General features: G+C 32.9%; 1 long non-coding RNA gene across 1 annotated transcript; it reads left to right on the forward strand.

Annotated features, from left to right (window-relative positions):
- The first annotated feature begins 18,302 nt into the window (after positions 1–18,302).
- On the forward strand, positions 18,303–18,755 carry LOC127112032 (uncharacterized). The gene is made up of 3 exons (XR_007798605.1): positions 18,303–18,383; positions 18,476–18,571; positions 18,670–18,755. It is a non-coding gene; the product is annotated as an uncharacterized LOC127112032 (long non-coding RNA).
- The last annotated feature ends 4,539 nt before the right edge of the window (positions 18,756–23,294 follow it).

The raw sequence follows: 23,294 nt of genomic DNA on the forward strand, positions 1-23,294 counted from the left end.
TGAGTCTGGTTGCACAAAAACGGGAATAGGTTTTTCTCTCTCTTTTCTCTCTTTTGAACCCTTGTTTTCTCTCCATCTCTATCGACTCTAAATTGATCATCTCCGCTTAAATAAGTGAGACAAATGGGCTAATCATATTTAGACCTTTCTTCATATAGGAAGGAGCCCAAACCCAACATTATCACATTTATATTTAGATACAATTTTTATAATATATATTTTATTCAATTAAAATTGTGTCAAATATCAAATTCTTACAAAAATATTTCAATAATTTAATTATCATAATATTTATTTTAATTTTACACAAATATAATCCGTTCTTGTTTTACCTACTGTGATTGGAGAAGAAGCGATTTTTTTAATTCAATCAGAAACTAACGATATGGCAGTAAGGTTTTTTATATATTATTATTTCTTAATTATAGTTTATATAGTTTAAAACAAATTTTAAATATTTAACTTTTCATTCACTATTATGTTTTTTCTTCAGATTGTTGCTTTGCATTCGCTGTCTGTGGTGTGCTTGAAGTTTTACATTATGTTGAGAAAGGCAGAGAGGTGATAGAGTTTTCAGCCCAGGTCATCTTTGATAATTTCCTTTTAGATGGAAAATTAAATAAGGATGGACGTGTAATTTTGGATACAATTAATTGGGTAAACAAAAATGGTTGTGTTCAAGAACAATCATATACATACGTGGGAAGTTTAAACATGACTAAAACTGAAAGGAAGGTACATTAATTCTACTTACTATTGTTTTTAATATTGTTTATTTAGAATATTCGAATTTATTTTTTACACTCATACATTTAGGAATGTTTAAGATTTGATGCTTCACGAGAAATGGATCTTAAAGACGACTTAAAGTTCAAAAAAGAAAAGTACAAAACCGTTGGAAAGTTATTAGAATATGAGATAAGGATAGCACATGTGGCGGCCCAAATATTTTGGAACGGAGAATTGGGAAAGTTGAAAGGAGTGAGTGAAACTTAAATTATTTGCTTAAATCTTTATTATATATGTGATTTAATTTTTTTTTATTATATATATGTGTGTATGATTCAATGGTTAACAAATCCATGATCGTCGATTTAGTGAGTCTGGTTGCACAAAAACGGGAATAGGTTTTTCTCCTCTTTTCTCTCTTTTGAACCCTTGTTTTCTCTCCATCTCTATCGACTCTAAATTGATCATCTCCGCTTAAATAAGTGAGACAAATGGGCTAATCATATTTAGACCTTTCTTCATATAGGAAGGAGCCCAAACCCAACATTATCACATTTATATTTAGATACAATTTTTATAATATATATTTTATTCAATTAAAATTGTGTCAAATATCAAATTCTTACAAAAATATTTCAATAATTTAATTATCATAATATTTATTTTAATTTTACACAAATATAATCCGTTCTTGTTTTACCTATTGTGATTGGAGAAGAAGCGATTTTTTTAATTCAATCAGAAACTAACGATATGGCAGTAAGTTTTTTTTATATATTATTATTTCTTAATTATAGTTTATATAGTTTAAAACAATTTTAAATATTTAACTTTTCATTCACTATTATGTTTTTTCTTCAGATTGTTGCTTTGCATTCGCTGTCTGTGGTGTGCTTGAGGTTTTACATTATGTTGAGAAAGGCAGAGAGGTGATAGAGTTTTCAGCCCAGGTCATCTTTGATAATTTCCTTTTAGATGGAAAATTAAATAAGGATGGACGTGTAATTTTGGATACAATTAATTGGGTAAACAAAAATGGTTGTGTTCAAGAACAATCATATACATACGTGGGAAGTTTAAACATGACTAAAACTGAACGGAAGGTACATTAATTCTACTTACTATTGTTTTTAATATTGTTTATTTAGAATATTCGAATTTATTTTTTACACTCATACATTTAGGAATGTTTAAGATTTGATGCTTCACGAGAAATGGATCTTAGAGACGACTTAAAGTTCAAAAAAGAAAAGTACAAAACCGTTGGAAAGTTATTAGAATATGAGATAAGGATAGCACATGTGGCGGCCCAAATATTTTGGAACGGAGAATTGGAAAAGTTTAAAGGAGTGAGTGAAACTTAAATTATTTGCTTAAATCTTTATTATATATGTGATTTAATTTTTTTTATTATATATATGTGTGTATGATTCAATGGTTAACAAATCCATGATCGTCGATTTAGTGAGTCTGGTTGCACAAAAACGGGAATAGTTTTTTCTCCTCTTTTCTCTCTTTTGAACCCTTGTTTTCTCTCCATCTCTATCGACTCTAAATTGATCATCTCCGCTTAAATAAGTGAGACAAATGGGCTAATCATATTTAGACCTTTCTTCATATAGGAAGGAGCCCAAACCCAACATTATCACATTTATATTTAGATACAATTTTTATAATATATATTTTATTCAATTAAAATTGTGTCAAATATCAAATTCTTACAAAAATATTTCAATAATTTAATTATCATAATATTTATTTTAATTTTACACAAATATAATCCGTTCTTGTTTTACCTACTGTGATTGGAGAAGAAGCGATTTTTTTAATTCAATCAGAAACTAACGATATGGCAGTAAGGTTTTTTATATATTATTATTTCTTAATTATAGTTTATATAGTTTAAAACAAATTTTAAATATTTAACTTTTCATTCACTATTATGTTTTTTCTTCAGATTGTTGCTTTGCATTCGCTGTCTGTGGTGTGCTTGAAGTTTTACATTATGTTGAGAAAGGCAGAGAGGTGATAGAGTTTTCAGCCCAGGTCATCTTTGATAATTTCCTTTTAGATGGAAAATTAAGTAAGGATGGACGTGTAATTTTGGATACAATTAATTGGGTAAACAAAAATGGTTGTGTTCAAGAACAATCATATACATACGTGGGAAGTTTAAACATGACTAAAACTGAAAGGAAGGTACATTAATTCTACTTACTATTGTTTTTAATATTGTTTATTTAGAATATTCGAATTTATTTTTTACACTCATACATTTAGGAATGTTTAAGATTTGATGCTTCACGAGAAATGGATCTTAGAGACGACTTAAAGTTCAAAAAAGAAAAGTACAAAACCGTTGGAAAGTTATTAGAATATGAGATAAGGATAGCACATGTGGCGGCCCAAATATTTTGGAACGGAGAATTGGGAAAGTTGAAAGGAGTGAGTGAAACTTAAATTATTTGCTTAAATCTTTATTATATATGTGATTTAATTTTTTTTATTATATATATGTGTGTATGATTCAATGATTAACAAATCCATGAATGTCGATTTAGTGAGTCTGGTTGCACAAAAACGGGAATAGGTTTTTCTCCTCTTTTCTCTCTTTTGAACCCTTGTTTTCTCTCCATCTCTATCGACTCTAAATTGATCATCTCCGCTTAAATAAGTGAGACAAATGGGCTAATCATATTTAGACCTTTCTTCATATAGGAAGGAGCCCAAACCCAACATTATCACATTTATATTTAGATACAATTTTTATAATATATATTTTATTCAATTAAAATTGTGTCAAATATCAAATTCTTACAAAAATATTTCAATAATTTAATTATCATAATATTTATTTTAATTTTACACAAATATAATCCGTTCTTGTTTTACCTATTGTGATTGGAGAAGAAGCGATTTTTTTAATTCAATCAGAAACTAACGATATGGCAGTAAGTTTTTTTATATATTATTATTTCTTAATTATAGTTTATATAGTTTAAAACAAATTTTAAATATTTAACTTTTCATTCACTATTATGTTTTTTCTTCAGATTGTTGCTTTGCATTCGCTGTCTGTGGTGTGCTTGAGGTTTTACATTATGTTGAGAAAGGCAGAGAGGTGATAGAGTTTTCAGCCCAGGTCATCTTTGATAATTTCCTTTTAGATGGAAAATTAAATAAGGATGGACGTGTAATTTTGGATACAATTAATTGGGTAAACAAAAATGGTTGTGTTCAAGAACAATCATATACATACGTGGGAAGTTTAAACATGACTAAACTGAACGGAAGGTACATTAATTCTACTTACTATTGTTTTTAATATTGTTTATTTAGAATATTCGAATTTATTTTTTACACTCATACATTTAGGAATGTTTAAGATTTGATGCTTCACGAGAAATGGATCTTAAAGACGACTTAAAGTTCAAAAAAGAAAAGTACAAAACCGTTGGAAAGTTATTAGAATATGAGATAAGGATAGCACATGTGGCGGCCCAAATATTTTGGAACGGAGAATTGGGAAAGTTGAAAGGAGTGAGTGAAACTTAAATTATTTGCTTAAATCTTTATTATATATGTGATTTAATTTTTTTTATTATATATATGTGTGTATGATTCAATGGTTAACAAATCCATGATCGTCGATTTAGTGAGTCTGGTTGCACAAAAACGGGAATAGGTTTTTCTCCTCTTTCTCTCTTTTGAACCCTTGTTTTCTCTCCATCTCTATCGACTCTAAATTGATCATCTCCGCTTAAATAAGTGAGACAAATGGGCTAATCATATTTAGACCTTTCTTCATATAGGAAGGAGCCCAAACCCAACATTATCACATTTATATTTAGATACAATTTTTATAATATATATTTTATTCAATTAAAATTGTGTCAAATATCAAATTCTTACAAAAATATTTCAATAATTTAATTATCATAATATTTATTTTAATTTTACACAAATATAATCCGTTTTTGTTTTACTTATTGTGATTGGAGAAGAAGCGATTTTTTTAATTCAATCAGAAACTAACGATATGGCAGTATGTTTTTTTTATATATTATTATTTCTTAATTATAGTTTATATAGTTTAAAACAAATTTTAAATATTTAACTTTTCATTCACTATTATGTTTTTTCTTCAGATTGTTGCTTTGCATTCGCTGTCTGTGGTGTGCTTGAGGTTTTACATTATGTTGAGAAAGGCAGAGAGGTGATAGAGTTTTCAGCCCAGGTCATCTTTGATAATTTCCTTTTAGATGGAAAATTAAATAAGGATGGACGTGTAATTTTGGATACAATTAATTGGGTAAACAAAAATGGTTGTGTTCAAGAACAATCATATACATACGTGGGAAGTTTAAACATGACTAAAACCGAACGGAAGGTACATTAATTCTACTTACTATTGTTTTTAATATTGTTTATTTAGAATATTCGAATTTATTTTTTACACTCATACATTTAGGAATGTTTAAGATTTGATGCTTCACGAGAAATGGATCTTAAAGACGACTTAAAGTTCAAAAAAGAAAAGTACAAAACCGTTGGAAAGTTATTAGAATATGAGATAAGGATAGCACATGTGGCGGCCCAAATATTTTGGAACGGAGAATTGGGAAAGTTGAAAGGAGTGAGTGAAACTTAAATTATTTGCTTAAATCTTTATTATATATGTGATTTAATTTTTTTTATTATATATATGTGTGTATGATTCAATGGTTAACAAATCCATGATCGTCGATTTAGTGAGTCTGGTTGCACAAAAACGGGAATAGGTTTTTCTCCTCTTTTCTCTCTTTTGAACCCTTGTTTTCTCTCCATCTCTATCGACTCTAAATTGATCATCTCCGCTTAAATAAGTGAGACAAATGGGCTAATCATATTTAGACCTTTCTTCATATAGGAAGGAGCCCAAACCCAACATTATCACATTTATATTTAGATACAATTTTTATAATATATATTTTATTCAATTAAAATTGTTTCAAATATCAAATTCTTACAAAAATATTTCAATAATTTAATTATCATAATATTTATTTTAATTTTACACAAATATAATCCGTTCTTGTTTTACTTATTGTGATTGGAGAAGAAGCGATTTTTTTAATTCAATCAGAAACTAACGATATGGCAGTATGTTTTTTTATATATTATTATTTCTTAATTATAGTTTATATAGTTTAAAACAAATTTTAAATATTTAACTTTTCATTCACTATTATGTTTTTTCTTCAGATTGTTGCTTTGCATTCGCTGTCTGTGGTGTGCTTGAGGTTTTACATTATGTTGAGAAAGGCAGAGAGGTGATAGAGTTTTCAGCCCAGGTCATCTTTGATAATTTCCTTTTAGATGGAAAATTAAATAAGGATGGACGTGTAATTTTGGATACAATTAATTGGGTAAACAAAAATGGTTGTGTTCAAGAACAATCATATACATACGTGGGAAGTTTAAACATGACTAAAACCGAACGGAAGGTACATAAATTCTACTTACTATTGTTTTTAATATTGTTTATTTAAAATATTCGAATTTATTTTTTACACTCATACATTTAGGAATGTTTAAGATTTGATACTTCACGAGAAATGGATCTTAAAGACGACTTAAAGTTCAAAAAAGAAAAGTACAAAACCGTTGGAAAGTTATTAGAATATGAGATAAGGATAGCACATGTGGCGGCCCAAATATTTTGGAACGGAGAATTGGAAAAGTTGAAAGGAGTGAGTGAAACTTAAATTATTTGCTTAAATCTTTATTATATATGTGATTTAATTTTTTTTATTATATATATGTGTGTATGATTCAATGGTTAACAAATAATCGACTATTTAGGAAACATAGATAATTCTAAATTATTCCACCGACTATTTAGGAAAAAAAACAAAAATAATCGGATAAAAAAGAAATAAAATCGGGCACGAAAATGCCCAAAAAATTAAATCGAATGCACAAAAATTATCTGGGTCAAATAAACTTCTTGAAAATATATAGGTTTTGATCCAATTTTAAAATAAAAATGACCGGTTAAAAGGCTCAGTCTGCTAAAAAATGCGATCGAAAAAGAAGTTGAAAAATTCAAACGAGCACGTCAGGTTAAACTACATGAAGCGTAGATTAAGAAAACTAACGCTTGCAAGCTTAAGGAACACTCAAAATATAAATAAAATAGAGTCGCCACCGAACTTTATTTATTCTCGGAGAGGGAAAGAGAAAATATCTATAAAACTCACGAAAAACAAAAATAAATGGTCGTCACAACAAAATTGGGTTCGGGAGTCGGTTATGCAAGTGGAAAGTATTAGCACCTCTTACATCCATTAAACTCGATGAGACCCATTTAGTTAGTTTCGTGTAAGAGTGTTAGCGTGATATTAGTTTGCGATCTTCTTACTTATCGTGTAAGAAAAGAGAAAGAAAGAACATTTTTTATTAAAAGGGTGTTTTTTACATTAATGTTCCTGACAAAATTTCTTAATCCTTCTCCTATGTATCTTCAAGTGCCATGGAGAACTCAAGGCTACATAGTTCTGCTAAAAGAGAACTACTGGATTAATTTCTTTTAGAGAGTGATGCTTAGATCGCATTTAAGCGGTCAAACCTTTACTTGTTGCTCGCTCTTAGAGGTTAAAGTCTTTGTTTGTTTTGCATCGAAATGAATGTGGCATACACTTTTTTGAAAATGTTTTCGGGGTCGCACATGGGTGGAAAACAAGTTTGATTGGTTAAGGTGCTTTTATCATGAAGATTTGATCTTTATGGAAGGTGAGTAAACATTTTAGCACAGGTGTGCACCAAGCGCGCGTTTACTCGGGGTATGCATGAATGTGGTCCCATTGTCCCCTTTTTCAGGTTTGTTTAATGGTTTTTGATTTGAAAGACTAATAATTATTTTGAATTCAATGTGCTCTGAACGCTCGACCATCAAAGGGTCTGAAGAGATGTGCATCTCTTGGCCATTTGTCTTTCAATTTTATTATAAAAAAGGTTTTTGCATCAACGACTTTATGTTGGATCAAGCGTTGCAAGTTTGATTATAAAAAGAGTTTGAATGTGTCAGGGGTTATGCTCGACTTTGTATTCAATTTGGATTTGATTTGGGAAAAAGGCTCGACGTTGGATCAAGTATTTATTTTTTTGTTTTTTTTTTTCTGAAAGTAGTTGATTTTAATATTTGAATTAACAATCAAATGTCATAACAAAAATAAATAAAAGCGGTAAACTTATTTACATATTACGAGAATGAGAGTACAATTTGTTAAATGGGAATATAACATAATACTTAATCAAAAACAAACTCGAAAGAGAATTGTAAATAAAAAATCTCGTTGTAAGAAGACCCAAGAGAAAGCCAATGAACTCGAAATTAAATCAAAGATTTGAACTTCATAATTTAGCGTTATGTTAAGCAATTGTAAGATGATTCATGTAGGAGTCACCCTATCTGAGGCCGGTCAACAAAACTTTATGCATTTGAACAATTTCTGAAGTTAAATTGAATTCTAACTCCAAAATTGCATCGCATCTGTGAAAAATCGACATGGCAAATAAATCGATTTTTTTCTTTAATAATTTAAAATAAACATATTAATCAATAAATAATAATAATAATAATAATAATAATAATAATAATAAATAATAATAATGAATTAACAATGAAAATAAACCAATAATAGTAATCATAACAATAAATAATAAAAATAAATAATAGTAATAATAATAATTTATCAATAATCAAATAATAACAATAATTATTATAATGACAACAACAATTAATAAAATTAATAATCAAATAGTAAAATTAACAATAATAATAAACAAATAATGATAATTAATAATAATAACCAACAATAATAATAATTAAATAGTAATTAGCAACAATAATAAATGATAATGACAATAATATAATAATTAATCAAAAAATATTAATAAATAACACTAATTAGAAATAAAAAAATAAAAATAATAATAACTAATAATTAACATTAACAATAATAACAATAATAATAATTATTATTATTATTATCATTATTATTATAATAATAATAATAATTAACAAAAAATGATAATAATAATGATAATAATAATAATAATAAAAATAATGATAATAACTAATGATAAAAAAATTAATAAAAATAATAATAATAATAATAATAATAATAATAATAATAGTTAACAATACTAACAACAATAATAATAATAATTAGTGATAATCAAATAATAATAATAGTTATAGTATACTATAATAATGATGATAATAATAATGATAATAATAATAATAATAATAATAATAATAATAATAATAATAATAATAATAATAATAATAATAATAATAATAATAATAATAACTAAAACAAAACAAAAATTAACCAAAAAAAATTGGGGGCGATTTTGCATGCCGGAAAGAGTCTCACAAGTTTTTTTTTCAAAAAAAAAATCCTCTTATCTTGTGACATGTGGCACAAAGGGAGGGGAAATAAACAAAAGAAAAAGTTCCTCTTCTTCTACCTCATTTGTTGGCTGCTTCCAAAAAAAACAAAGTTAAGAAATATTTCAAATGCTTACAACTATCCTCATCTCTCATTTTCTCTCTCAAGTTTAAAAAAATGGCAACAATACAACAAATGAAATAAAAAGAGTGTTTCTCAAACTCTTTCTAACTCACTTTTCAAATAAATGGTTGGTGTTGTTGCTCAATGGTGATGGATGATGGTTGTTCAATTGCGGGTTAAATATTATAATAGTGGTGGAAGGAGTTTAAAGGTGTTTTACCGCAGTGGAGGAAGGGAGGTTCAGTTGCGGTGTTGGTATGCATTTTTCCATGGAGTCATGATAGTTTGGAGGTGAATGGAAAGGGTGAGGTTCGTTTGCGGTGTTGGCCGGAAAACAGAGGCAGTTTGAGGGTGGTTTACGGTGGTTGTCGGTGATATGAGAGGTTCGTGACCAGATTTTTCATGGTGTGTTTCCATGGTAGAGTTTGGTTATTGATTAGTGATATAATGTAAGGAGGATGGATGATCATTTTCACGATGTTTGGCCGATTTTATTTCGGTGTCTCATTCTCTGGTTTTTACGACAATTTCTCTATGGAAAACAGAAGAGAATTTTGACAGAGAAAAATACTTGTTGGTTTTCTTCAGCTGTGAACTGGACTTGTTGTTGTTGCTATGATGGAGATGTTTGATGTGAGAGTTCGTGTTTGGTTTTTAGGTGTGGTCTATGATGAGTTTGTTTCATTTTCGATGGCTTAGAGGGACACAGGCGGAGGCCGACGCGGTTGGTAAAGCATGGATTTTACGACATAACGCAAAGGTAAGAAGTGGGAGATTGGTAAGATGTGAGGAGAGAATTATGGCTGAATGATTTGTTGTAGTCTTGTAGAAAAAAAGAAATGTGAAAAGTGATGGAGAATGAGTTTATTTGTGTTTGAAAAATAAGATAGAGTTGGAAGTGATGAGGAGAAAAGAGTGGTGTTATTTGTTGTTGGTTGATGTGCCTGTGTGGAAGAAGAAGAGGAAGGAAAAAAATAATTTGAAGAAACAAACCCCTGAATTTTTTATGAAAAAATCTCACCTTCATGCTATGATTCTATTATTAATGTGTAATATGGCGCATAAGAGAAAATCAACCACAATAACACACCACGTGTTGGTCATGTTATGGTTACTCTCTTTTAACAATAATATAAGTAATAGTATGATTAGGATCCTTTCAAAAAATGATAAAAAGAAATTTTGTAGATACTTTTAGAATAAAATGAATTAAAAACAAATAAAACAAAAGTATTCAAACAATCTCAAATAGTCTTCACAAAGTCGAAACAAAAACATAGATAATTCTAAATTATTCTACCGGCTATTTTGGAAAAAAAATAAAAATAATCGGATAAAAAAAGAAAGAAAATCGGGCGTAAAAATGCCTGAAAAATTAAACTGAATGCATTAAAATGATGAGCATAAAATAAACTTCTCGAAAACACAGGACCAAAATCCCACCTTGAGGTTCCAACCGATGCGATGACGGTTTTAACCACTTTCTCGGCCTTCTCACCACTGACCCTAGTTTCAAAAAGAAAAGCACAACTCTCTCAGGTGAATTAAGTATATACAAGTTTTGATCCAATTTTGAAATAAAAATGATCGGTTAAAAGGCTTAGGCTGCTAAAAAATGCGACATAAGAAGAAGTTGAAAAATTAAAGCGAGCATGTCAGGTTAAACTACGCGAAGCGTAGATTAATAAAACTGAGCTTGATTTGAAATTTTTCGCACACTAATTTGACGTACAGTTGAGAAACGATTTGACTTGTATGTGTGTAGATTCGAAAAATTATTCCGAGTGACATTTTAAGTGTCATGCGGAATGAAGTGGATGCTATGATAAGTAGAAAATGAAGATGTCTTGTGAATGTATTGATTTACTGATTGAATAATCATGAATAGACAATCAGATGCGAATGAATCACTCTTGGACCATTTGCTTATGATTCTCAATTACAATTAAAACTCTACAAAGATTCAGATGACGATAATATTCTTGATTGTCACCCTCTGAACCTTTAAAACATGATGCAATTTAAATGAACAATGTTGAGATTGAGAAATCAAGCTTTTTGACTTCTTAATCAAAGATGACTGAAGGAATATCATCAAGCTCAGATAAAATGCCAAAACTCCTGACTTTTCATATAAACCTTGATGAATGCTTTTAACTGATGCAGGTGAAAAACTCAGGGTAAAATTTAGGTATGGCACTGCTATGATCGTATGTAGCAGCTGCTATGACTCGTAGCAGTTTTCCATGCCCCAAAATTTTGTTTGCAATTTTGTGCAATTTCTCTTGTTTTCCAACCTACAACATCAAAATCAACATCATCTCAACAATTTATTATGCTTTCCATCAATCCATAACATCAACATATGAACACCATCATCTCAAATATTCTAATAGCATCCAATCACACAATTTCATATTGAAACATTACGTAACATGATTACCACATAAATGTTCTCCAAATTGGGGTTGTGATAAGAAATTATAGTGCTATATGTGGGTAAATATGTACAATACTTCAAGGATATGGTGACCCGTTGATAGGAAATGGGAATGTAAGAAATAAAACCATAAAATAGTTGAAAACAAGATTTGTATTAATTGATTGAAAGGAAATGTTTGCAACAAGATTTAATCTAACTGCCACAAGGCCAAACCCCTGTATAGAGTAATAGGTCTCCATTTTTCATACAATGTGAATATACTCAAAGATAATAAAACGAAACTAACATTCCACTTCTTAAGGCACCATTCTAACAATAATTAATTATTGGCAATTCACCCGACAAAAAGACAACTCAACAAGTAACTCCTACCATACTAAAAGACAAATCAATAAATAATTATACCTTTATTACTTTGCACCTACCATTTTCCCTAAGTATATACACCTTCCAAGTAGTGGGTTGAACAACACCATTTCCCCTACGTATATACACCTTCCAAGTAGTGGGTTGAACAACAGGCCCACTAGTATTAGCCAAAGGCCTAACAGTGCCCCATCATTGACTTTCAAACTTGTCCCTAAGGTTGACATAAGGAAATTGACTTTTCATGTTCACTGTGTCCTCCTAAGTCACTTCTTCTATATCACTACCTTGCCACTTAATAAGAAATTGATCCACACCATATCTACCTTGTTTGATACATTACTACGAAAGTGCTTTTAACGTTGGATGCAAAATGTATTTTATCTCGGCTGCAGTACCAAGGTAACGAAGGTCATCGTGAAAAGTAACGGCTTATCACCTCAGTTTTTTAAATACCGAGGGATAAATTAATTTGCACATGGGTTCGAACCACAATATCTTCATTTTTATTATTTACTAAACTAACACCTCATACATTTTAGTTTACAATAAAACCGAGGGGTAAGATAAATTGTATCTTATTGAAATTCGTTACATTGTTTGCATAAAAAATAATAAAAATAATTTTTTTACAAACTATAAGGTTTACCCATGATATTATATTATTTACACAAAATATTAAAATAAAAATTAATTTATACCTGAAGATCATATGTTGGATCTTTGACTCCTTGTGACCAAATTTCTTACAATAGTAGCATTGAACCTTCTTCTTTTCAAACTTCTCCTTTCCCTTATGATATTTCTTCTCATCGGAATTAAAGGCTTTTGACTTCTGATAACCATCACCATGTATCTTCTTGGCCTCTGACTAAGACTGCTTATGATTCTTCTTACCATAAGACGCTTTCAGAACCTGCTCTACCTCTCTTTCAAAGTTTCTCTCAGTCAGACGCAACTCTTGTGCCTATAGACTACTTTGCAACTCTTCAATTCTCATGATGTTGAGGTCCTTAGAGTGTTCAATTGCTACAACAATGTATTCAAACTGAGAAGTAAGTGATCTCAGTTTCTCCACAAGATTTCATCTCATTTGTGATCAAAATCACTCTGGAGATGTAATCAAGTACCTTTTCATTGTTCATCATGTTGAGATTCTTATACTACTTACATAGAGACTGAAGCTTCACCTTCTTCACTGATGCATCACCATCATAGCATTGTACCAGTGTGTCCCACGCAGCCTTCATCATTGTTGAATCAACGATTTTCTCAAACACATTCGTATCCACACATTGATGGATATAGAATAACGCATTCTGATCATTCTTCCTCATTTCTCTTTGAACGTTTCTATGCATTTTAGTTGCATCTACTACAACCATTGTGTCACCATCATTTACGGAATCAAAAACATCTTGAGCGCCAAACAACACACGCATCTAAATCATCCACCGATTATAATTATTTCCATCAAATACTTGAACCTTTGTGTTCAAGCTACCGTTTCCGCCGTTCATCTTAGTTCTTATGCAAATTCACGCAGATCTCACCAACGCTTGTGTTTCCCAATCCCTCAGAATAAAGAAATGTGATTCTATTTAGATTTAGATCTTCAATTCACTATGAATTGAATGACAAAAAATCAATCACGCATGCCTCACGTACACTCGTGTTTTCCGTTCTTGAATTAGAACTTCAGATCTAGATACCAATTGTTGGTGCACAAGAATGAAGAAGATGATGGTGGTGGTGGTGGAAGGGAGAGAGAGAGAGAGAAAGAGAGAGAGAGAGAGAGAGAGAGAGAGAGAGAGAGAGAGAGAGAACCCTAACTAGCTTTCTTTCTCAATTGAAAACGGTTACAAAATGAATTGGTTACGAACTAAAACTTGAGTTCAGTATTTATATCATCAAAACAACTAAAAGAAACTCATTAAAATCTAAATGCAACTTAAATGTCAATTTGTATTACACTTCAACATTGTTGTCAGGTGGATAAGCCATTTTGATGATCATCTTTCTAAAAATGGTTATCATCTTTCTAATTTCGTTAAAGGTTTTTAAAAAAAGGTTCTTTATCATGAAAACATCTGCAATAAAATGGTATCACAAGATACCAATATGAATACTATTATTTATTGTTTTTATGATAAATAATAAATTTGGATTTATATACACTACGACAACCCCAATGAATGTCACAATACATATATTGATAGAAATCACGAAAGTGTTTAATAACTGTAACACAACCGAGATTGTTATTTAAAATATTTTAGTCTACATAGAGCAACACTTGTAAATTGTGAGTAACACTTTATTTTTCTAGCCATAGAATATTGGTGTTCATCAAGATTTTCTCTACTTTGATTTGTTAAATAATTGGTATTAATCATTGAAGCAAGAAATATTAGTGTTTATCAATATTCTCTCTAATTTAATTTGTCTAACTATTGGTGTTTATCATTGAAGCAAGAAGTATTGGTGTTCATTCTTGGTGTATATCTAGCATCACTACGCCAAAAAGGTTTTTTAACAGCGCATCTTAGACAGCGCTTTTAAAAGAAAGCGCTGTCTAAGGTTAAAATAAAAATAAAACACGGAAAATGTTCTAAAAAAATAATGAAAGCGCTGTCTAAGGGGGGGTCTTAGACAGCGCTTTTAGAAAGCGCTGTCTAAGACCCCCCCCCCCCTTAGACAGCGCTTTTAGAAAGCGCTTTTAAATATAGACCTTAGTCAGCGCTTTTGAGAAAGCGCTGTTTAAAGTCTTTCAATTAAAAAATAAAATAAATTAGGAAGAGTATCCCTAAAAACTTTCCCACCTTAGAAATTAGAAATTCCCTCCAAGTTTGTCATATAGGGTTTGTCCGGGGTTTTGCTATTCGCATTCAGCATCACAGCATGGCATCGTCATCCTCAAGCAACAGCGCAAACTACGACGTACCGTGGGTTGAGAAGTACCGACCCAGCAAGGTCGTCGACATCGTCGGCAATGAAGACGCCGTCTCCCGGCTCCAAGTCATCGCTCGTGACGGCAACATGCCCAACCTCATTTTATCAGTAAACCACTCATCCCCACTCTTCAATTCATCACACTCACTCATTCGTTTTCTCTCACTCTTTAGTTTTTCACTATGCCCTAATTCCCAATTTTGTTATTGTCATTTTTTAGGGTCCTCCTGGAACTGGAAAAACCACTAGCATCCTCGCACTTGCGCACGAGCTTCTTGGTCCCAATTACAGAGAAGCTGTTCTTGAACTAAATACTTCAGATGCTAGGTATCGAATTTTCCCCTTATTGCACATGAAATAATGATGTTACAGTGTTTAACCAAGCTATTCACATTTTTTTTGCTGCTGTAGAGGAATAGATGTTGTGAGGAACAAGATCAAGATGTTTGCTCAAAAGAAAGTAACACTTCCTCCAGGCCGACACAAAGTTGTTATACTCGATGAAGCTGACAGGTCTATTTTATATTTTGGCGGTGATTTAATTCAATTAATGTTCTTACTTTATTCATTATTGTTTTCATTGGATTTTAGTTTTGTTGTAACATTTTTTTTTGGACTCGAATCAGTATGACATCTGGAGCACAACAAGCTTTAAGAAGGACGATGGAGATATATTCTAATTCTACTCGTTTCGCGCTTACTTGCAATACATCGTCTAAGATTATTGAGCCGATTCAGAGTAGGTGTGCAATTGTGAGATTTTTGCGACTATCTGATCAAGAGATACTTGGTCGTCTCATGGTTGTGGTTCAAGCTGAGAAGGTACCTCAACTTTTTATTTGTGTTGAATTACGGAATATTCTTGTTTGTTTGAGGAATATATGCATATGAATCGCCAATGTTATACCAGTCTAAAGTTTTTCCATGGCCTGAATTCTGACGATTTTATGGCTTATGAGGGATTTAGGATGTCTGACCTCCTGTACTATACTTTAAAGGTTTGTTTACTTGCAAAGATTTATCTGGCTAGCTATAACAGTTTACCTACTGTAAAGAGGCATTTCAGAATTGCCTTTTTAAAGTAAATACAAAAGTTCAAAATGTTTAGTAGTATTTGACCAGCTTCTTTTTCATCCTTTTGAGCTAGATTATGTGATGTCTAGTTTATTATCTATTTTTGCACGTGTAAATAGTAACTAAATTTTGTAAGGTGCATATGTTAGAACCCCAAATGAGAATTCTGGGCCAAATGGACCGTTACACAACAACCCTAAACCTAATATGCAGTGGGTTGAAGCTTGAAGAATAGGAAAGGGGAGAGTGGGATTGTCCGTGTGGCAGACAGTGTTGTTGATGGCGGTCCATGACGGAGAGGCAAAATCCTGCCATACCGGTCACTTTGCGGTGCCGTTATTGCGGAAAAACCTGCAATAGCAGCCGATATTTACCATTTTGGCGAGCCCAAAAACCGCCACGTAAATCCGCCATAGCGGCCATGGTGGGGAAATTTGATAACACTGATGGCAGAGAGAGAAAGAGAGAGGCTAATGATGTAGTGGAATTCTGTTATAGGTGTGCTGAGTAGAGAGAGAGAGGCATGAAGAAAATTACTCAGCTGTTAAGGCAAGAGAGCATTGGTTTTCTGAAGGAGCATAGCTCTGTGGACAATAGGATCATTCTATTGATTTTCCTCTGATTTATAGAAATGATACACACTTGTTTTCCATTACTACTATATTTTCTTCCATTTACTGTTTCTGTAATCCGGGTTCACATCAAACTGGTATGACCTGCCGGATTCTTGAGGGGATCATCACTTTACAGGATCAAATACTAACACCAAAGTGGAAGCAGTATTAGATGCTCTAGAAAAGCAAATGATTGGCATCAGAATAGCTTAGAGAGAGATGCAGATGAAGCAAAATGAAAATAATGAGAACTTGGTCGCTGTGATTAAGGGTGTGTTTGTTTAATGGAATAAAATTATAATCCTGGGAATATGATTTCTAGGAATGTTATTTCCAGGAACTTTATTCCTCTCAATGTGTTTGACTAATGAATAAAGTTGCTAGGAATATTTTTAGGTTTGACTTAAATTGAATTTTAAAAATTAAAAATTAGAAAAGAAATGTGTTAAAATAATATTAGGTGTCAAATCAGGTGTGTATGTTGAGAATCTTACAGAGAATCAAGTGTCTACAATGGAGGATGTTACTCAGTAAGAAGTACACGGAAACATACGATTGTGATCGAGTTGAAGAGATTGTAGACGCACATGGTTGCTTTGATTATAAGTTATATCTGATAATGCATGATTTCTTTATTTTTTTGTTTTCAATTGCTTTGATTATAAGTTATATCTGATAATGCATGATTTCGTTATATTTTTGTTTTCAATTGCTTTGATTATAAGTTATATCTGATAATGCATGATTTCTTTATTTTTTGTTTTCAATTGCTTTGATTATAAGTTATATTTGATATTTGATGGTTTCCTTGGTTTATTACAGGTTAGACATGGCTGATGACCAACATGAGGAAGTTAGTAAAAAAGTATCCGCGGAAGAAGAAATTCGAAGAGGCATCACAGTAATGAGAAGGGTGGTCCAAGGAAGATCTCGAGGCATCATACTAGATGTCTATTGGAGCAACCAGGGACAGCTTATAGAACCTAATGGGCTCCTAGTAATCGGGAGCTTCATGCAAGATTGGAAGCCATGCAAGCTGAGCTTGATGCATTGAGGAGAGAAAGAGAGGCTAGCGCCTCAACAGTATACAGAGATGCTTCGGACAAAGACAGTATCAACTGTACCTTTCAGCCGAACATTCCAGAGGTAATTACATATAATTGTCTTAAATTGAACTATTTGCTTAAATTATGTATTTGACATATATACACATTAACGATTTCTTGTTATTATTGGTTTTATATACGGATCCTCATGGACAATAAAGATGCGGAGAAGTTGTTTTTTATACCGTTTAATACCGGGTTAGCATTTCATTCTAAATTCATCTATTATAATTATTTTCCAAGTTACCATCTAACATTTGCCTAATCATTACAGTGGACATTGGTTGTTGCTCGCAATCAATCCTATCCGAGAAATTGTGTATTATCTTGACTCGTTAGGAAATGATTGGACAACATACCCGGATATGAAGGTCCTAATTGACACGTAAGTGAGAATGTTCAAAATTTTCTTAGTTTATGTGAATTGTTCTAATTGCTTCATTTTTATTTTATTAGCGTCCTACAAGCTTTTCGGGCCCAACGAGATATCCAAACCTCAAGGAGGGGCGCCAACTCCATTACATGGATTAAAGTGGCGGTATATTTTTAATTACCACATTTTTTATTATATTAGTGATGACACTTGATAAAACTTAGCATTTATAATCCATATTTTTTTTTCATATGTAGTGTCCTCAACAACGTAATCAAATAGATTGCGGGTATTTCATGTTGAGGTTTATGCGAGATACTCTTGTTTTGGGCCGATTAAAGATTCCCACCGATGTATGTATTTCTAACTTATGAGTTATTTTTATATTTACACATATCTCATATAATTAAATAGTTGGAATTAATTCAAAATATGTTATATTATTATGTAGTACTTTGATGAATTCAAGTGTGCATTTTATACAAAGGATCAAGTGGACGAAATCAAAGAGGAGTGGTGTCAATTCATGATAAAGCTCAATGTTTGTTCATAAATTTGTGTAATTAATGTGCACATTTGTAGTATATGTTATGGCTTGTAAATGTGTACATAAATTTGTATATATTTTGATACATTTAAGGCAAAATTGGTTTGAATTGGTATATATATATATTTGTTAGCCAAAAATTGGTAGAAAAAAGGCCAAAATGGCATATATAAAATGTGATAATTGTCTGTCAAAATCTGGTTGAAAACAGGTAGAAATTCTGGTTTATAAACCTGGAAAAAATGTGGTTTAAAACAAAAGCTTCAAAAATTTTCGTATACCTTAGACAGCGCTTTTGTAAAAAGCGCTGTCTAAGGGGGGATTAGAAAGCGCTTTAGGCAAAAGCGCTGTCTAAGGGGGGGGGGGGGCTTAGACAGCGCTTTTTGAAAAGCGCTGTCTAAGGTATACCTAAAAAAATTAAAATAGGAGGGTCTTAGAAAGCGCTTTTGGCCAAAGCGCTGTCTAAGGAGGTGGGGCTTAGACAGCGCTTTTCAAAAGCGCTGTCTAAGGTATACCTAAAAAATTTAAAATAAGAGGGTCTTATTGTCGCATTACACGAAAAACCGGCGGGAAAACAAGAACAACAGAGCCGCCACCGTGCGTTATTTATCCCAAAAGAGGGAAAGGAAACGCTCAGAGTAAACCTGGGAAAAGCATGGTCTCGCGACCAAAGAGAATGGGATCGGGAGTTGGTTATGCGAAGGGAAGGTATTAGCACCCCTACGCATCCGTCGTACTCGACGGGATCCACGCACAATAGGAAGGGAAAATGGTTGCTAAAAACACTGCTCACACACACACACACACTGGCTGAAGGAGACACAAGAAAACAGACTGAAACTGACTCGGCAGGATGTCGCATCCTGGGCCTAGTCTATCAAGCATAGACATCAGAGTCAAAGTAGTTCAGACAGGGGAAACAACACATGCTCGCTAGGATGTCGCATCCTATGCATACGTATCTCCTTTGGACGAAGGAGAATCAGAGCATTCGTAGCTCGGCTAACACGCACACAAACAAACGCAGGCAAAGGCAAACGTGGAGCCTGAATGCCAATCACTGGACTTATATCAGCATCCGAACCAAAACACACACAAGAGGGCAAACATGGAGCCCGACTGCCAATCACTGGACTTACGTCGGCATCCGAACCAAACACACGCACACTGGCACCCGAATGCCACTCGATGGACTTACATCAGCTTCCAAGCACACAACAAGACACAGGAAGAAGAAGGGTCTCGATTGCAACTAGGGCAAGAGAAAGGGGAGGTCTCAATCGCAACGAGGGCGAGAGAAAAGAATTAGTGTTAGTTGTTAGTCAAACTCGACAAGACATCGCATCTCGTGCCTACGTATCTCATCTGGACATGAGAATCAGAGTTGCCGTAGTTCGGCTAAACTATTCCTGTTGGTTTGTATTTTTTAAGTGGACAACGTCACTACACAATCTACCGGATGCTCGACCTTTGGAGACTTACTCACCTGTAGTAGAAGGAGTTGACGTATCCTTAAGAGGGGATAATGTTTGTTTGTGTTTTAGGAAAGCTCAAGCAAGAAAGGAAGTCCTATACGAAGGAACCGTGCTACCTTAATTGACATGCAAACGAGACTACGCGGAGTCTAGCAAACCTAGGGGATACAATCACACCACACAAACATATACAGCATGAAATAAACACACCAACAAAGGGCTCAAACATCAGGGTTAGGCTTTAGTCGAGGGGTCATATCAACCTCAACAAACAAGCCTCTGTATCGGGGCCAGGTTAGCTCTTAACCTTGCCATTGAGGGGCTAAGGTGAAGCTAGATGAAAGGTGATGAGGGGTGTGCCTCATTGCTTCTATCTCAAGTCAGAGAGAGCATCAGACAAGGGAGCGTGGGTCCAGAATGGGGGGACCCTTCTACGCTCAGGACATAGACTCGACTGTACAATGTACAAGATCTTGGGCTTGGATCTCAATGCTACAACCATGTAATGGGAGCAAGGAGAAGACTCACAGAATAGTGGGGGATAGATTGCTTATCCCTACCTTCCACCAATTGCCTCAAATGAGGACTTTTCCTGCTTGGGACAAATATAAACATACACAAGCATTGCCTCTTAAGGAGGACTTCAGACAGTGTGCCCGGCCCGGTAACAGCCGGGTCTCCAGACTACATGAAGAAGAAGGTTCTATACCTCAATGCCAATTGCTTATAAGCAAAGCAATGCAAAGCAAGTTCTTAAGAGAACTGAGCAACTAAGGGTACCTGTACAAAAGTCAAACAGAATCAGCATCCCATTCATAATCAGACAACAACAATAAGGATCAATAATGTACAATCAAACAACAACGTGCAAGGCACAAGGCTCAAAGCTCAAATGCTATGCATCCTACAAAACAGCCACATTAGTTTACAAGTATCAAGCAAAACATCCCAAATGTGAAACAATATCCTTAAGCCTTAACTCCTTAACCTGAAAAGCCACAATCACATTCAAATGTAAGTAACATGACCACTAGGACTAGCCTAGGGTCCAAAAGAAGGAAAAATCCTAAAACAGCAACCAATTCATGATCAAAGTCAAGCTATTTCAATAACAAAGGGATCCCAATTGGTCCCATATCCAAACTATGTACACATTTTATTCTACACACAATGTAAGGCAAAGTGAACAATGTTAAACCACATATGAGCAATCAGCAAGATCACCTCACAAAAAATACCAAAACAGCATGGAAAATTTCACAAAAATTATATCCTAAACAGAGGACATTCAACAAGCTACATGTCAATTTTCAAGCAATTTGGACTAGTGGAACTATGGGAATTAATTCAACATGTCTAAGCATGCAAAAACACAACCAAATGAAGCTACAAAATATACATTAACTTCAATTCAATGGTAAACAGTGACATTACATGGGAAATTAGTAGGACCAAAGCCAAATGAAAGCTACATGTGTCAGGAACTATTCTACCAAATTTCATGGTCATATCATTCATCATGCTCATTCTATGCACAAAATAAGGCAAACTAGTTCAAAGGAAGCCCTAAGCCTACAAACAGAATTATTGCATTCAAATCCACATCAACACAATCCCAAAAATTCTCAAATAAATTACACCTAAACAGGGGATAACCAAGGTATGGCACACCAACTTTCAGCTTAATTGGGCAAATGGAACCATGTCAATGAAAATCAACAAAAACAGACACAATTATAGGCTCCAAATCACAACCTCAACACATGCTTCCACTTTAAAAATTCATAACTCAATGAAAGCAAAAAAGAAATGGATGAGACCAAAACAGGGAGGTCCTAACATGTGTCTTCTACAAGCATGCCAAATTTCATGAATATCCAAAACACTATGAGCATTTCACAATGATTCTATCAACCTAGGTCACATGAGCTTGCAAAAATGAACACCAGAAATGAAAAATCATGATCAATTAGAAAACACAATGAACAATTCCACAAAAATTACCAAAGGATCCTAACATGTTAAAGAGCATCCATACCAAATTTCAATTAATTCTAACAAGGATAGGTTAGGCTAAAAAATCCAACAAGTTGGCATCAAGAGGTATGACACCAATTGTCACACCTAAGTTTGAAAAATTGTAACTCAAAGGCCAGGTATCATAAATTCATGAAATTTATATGGAAAAAAACCTCATCCAGTCAAGATTCAACACAAAAAATTTCAGCCATTTATCATACAATATGAGGATTTCATGATCAAATCATTCAAAGGTATCAAATTATGCACATGTGGAAGAAACCCTAGGTCAAATGCAACATATTCCAAGCACAACTTTGACCAATAGGTCAAAAATCATCTACAGTCAAACACCGAGTCAACAAAATTATTTTTATATTTTTGTGATTTTTCTATGATTTTATATGATTTTTTTAAGGTCACATGTAATTTTTTATGATTTTTTAAGAATTAATTGGAATTAATTAATTAAATTATAATGGCAGTACTGTAATTTTTAGGGCGGGGGCGGTAAACGCCATTTTTGAATTTTCAAAATGGATTATGGATCTAGCGCACCTATTTCATCATCTTCATCATGAAAAATTTCCAGAAAATTCCCAAAAGCTCAAGAACGCGCTTCACTCAAATCCTAACCAAAATTAACAAACTTAGATCCGTTGGAATCGCACGAGCATGTAGAACACGAACCTCAACTCCAATCATCCTAACAACTCCTAAATCGAGCGGATCGATCGATCTAAGGTTCTAGATCTAAACTTCGAGTCACGATTTCTACACCTACGATCGATCATTTTCAATTCTAAAACCAGCATGATAATCTACGCAACACGCACTACCTCACGCACACAATAATTCATTGAAAGGTTGAGATCGAATTCTGAGAAAAACCTGCTATGGCAGTTGTAGAATCGGTGGAATTGGCGCGTGTCTTGGTGAAACAGCAGCGGTACCAGCTACAGGAACGATGATATGATGCTCAGTTTCGCTCAATTGTGCTTCTAGTTCTCGAATTCATCAATCACCATTGAGTAA

Source organism: Lathyrus oleraceus, unplaced genomic scaffold (genome assembly GCF_024323335.1).
Source record: "Lathyrus oleraceus cultivar Zhongwan6 unplaced genomic scaffold, CAAS_Psat_ZW6_1.0 chrUn0016, whole genome shotgun sequence".
NCBI classification, from domain to species: Eukaryota; Viridiplantae; Streptophyta; class Magnoliopsida; order Fabales; family Fabaceae; genus Lathyrus; species Lathyrus oleraceus.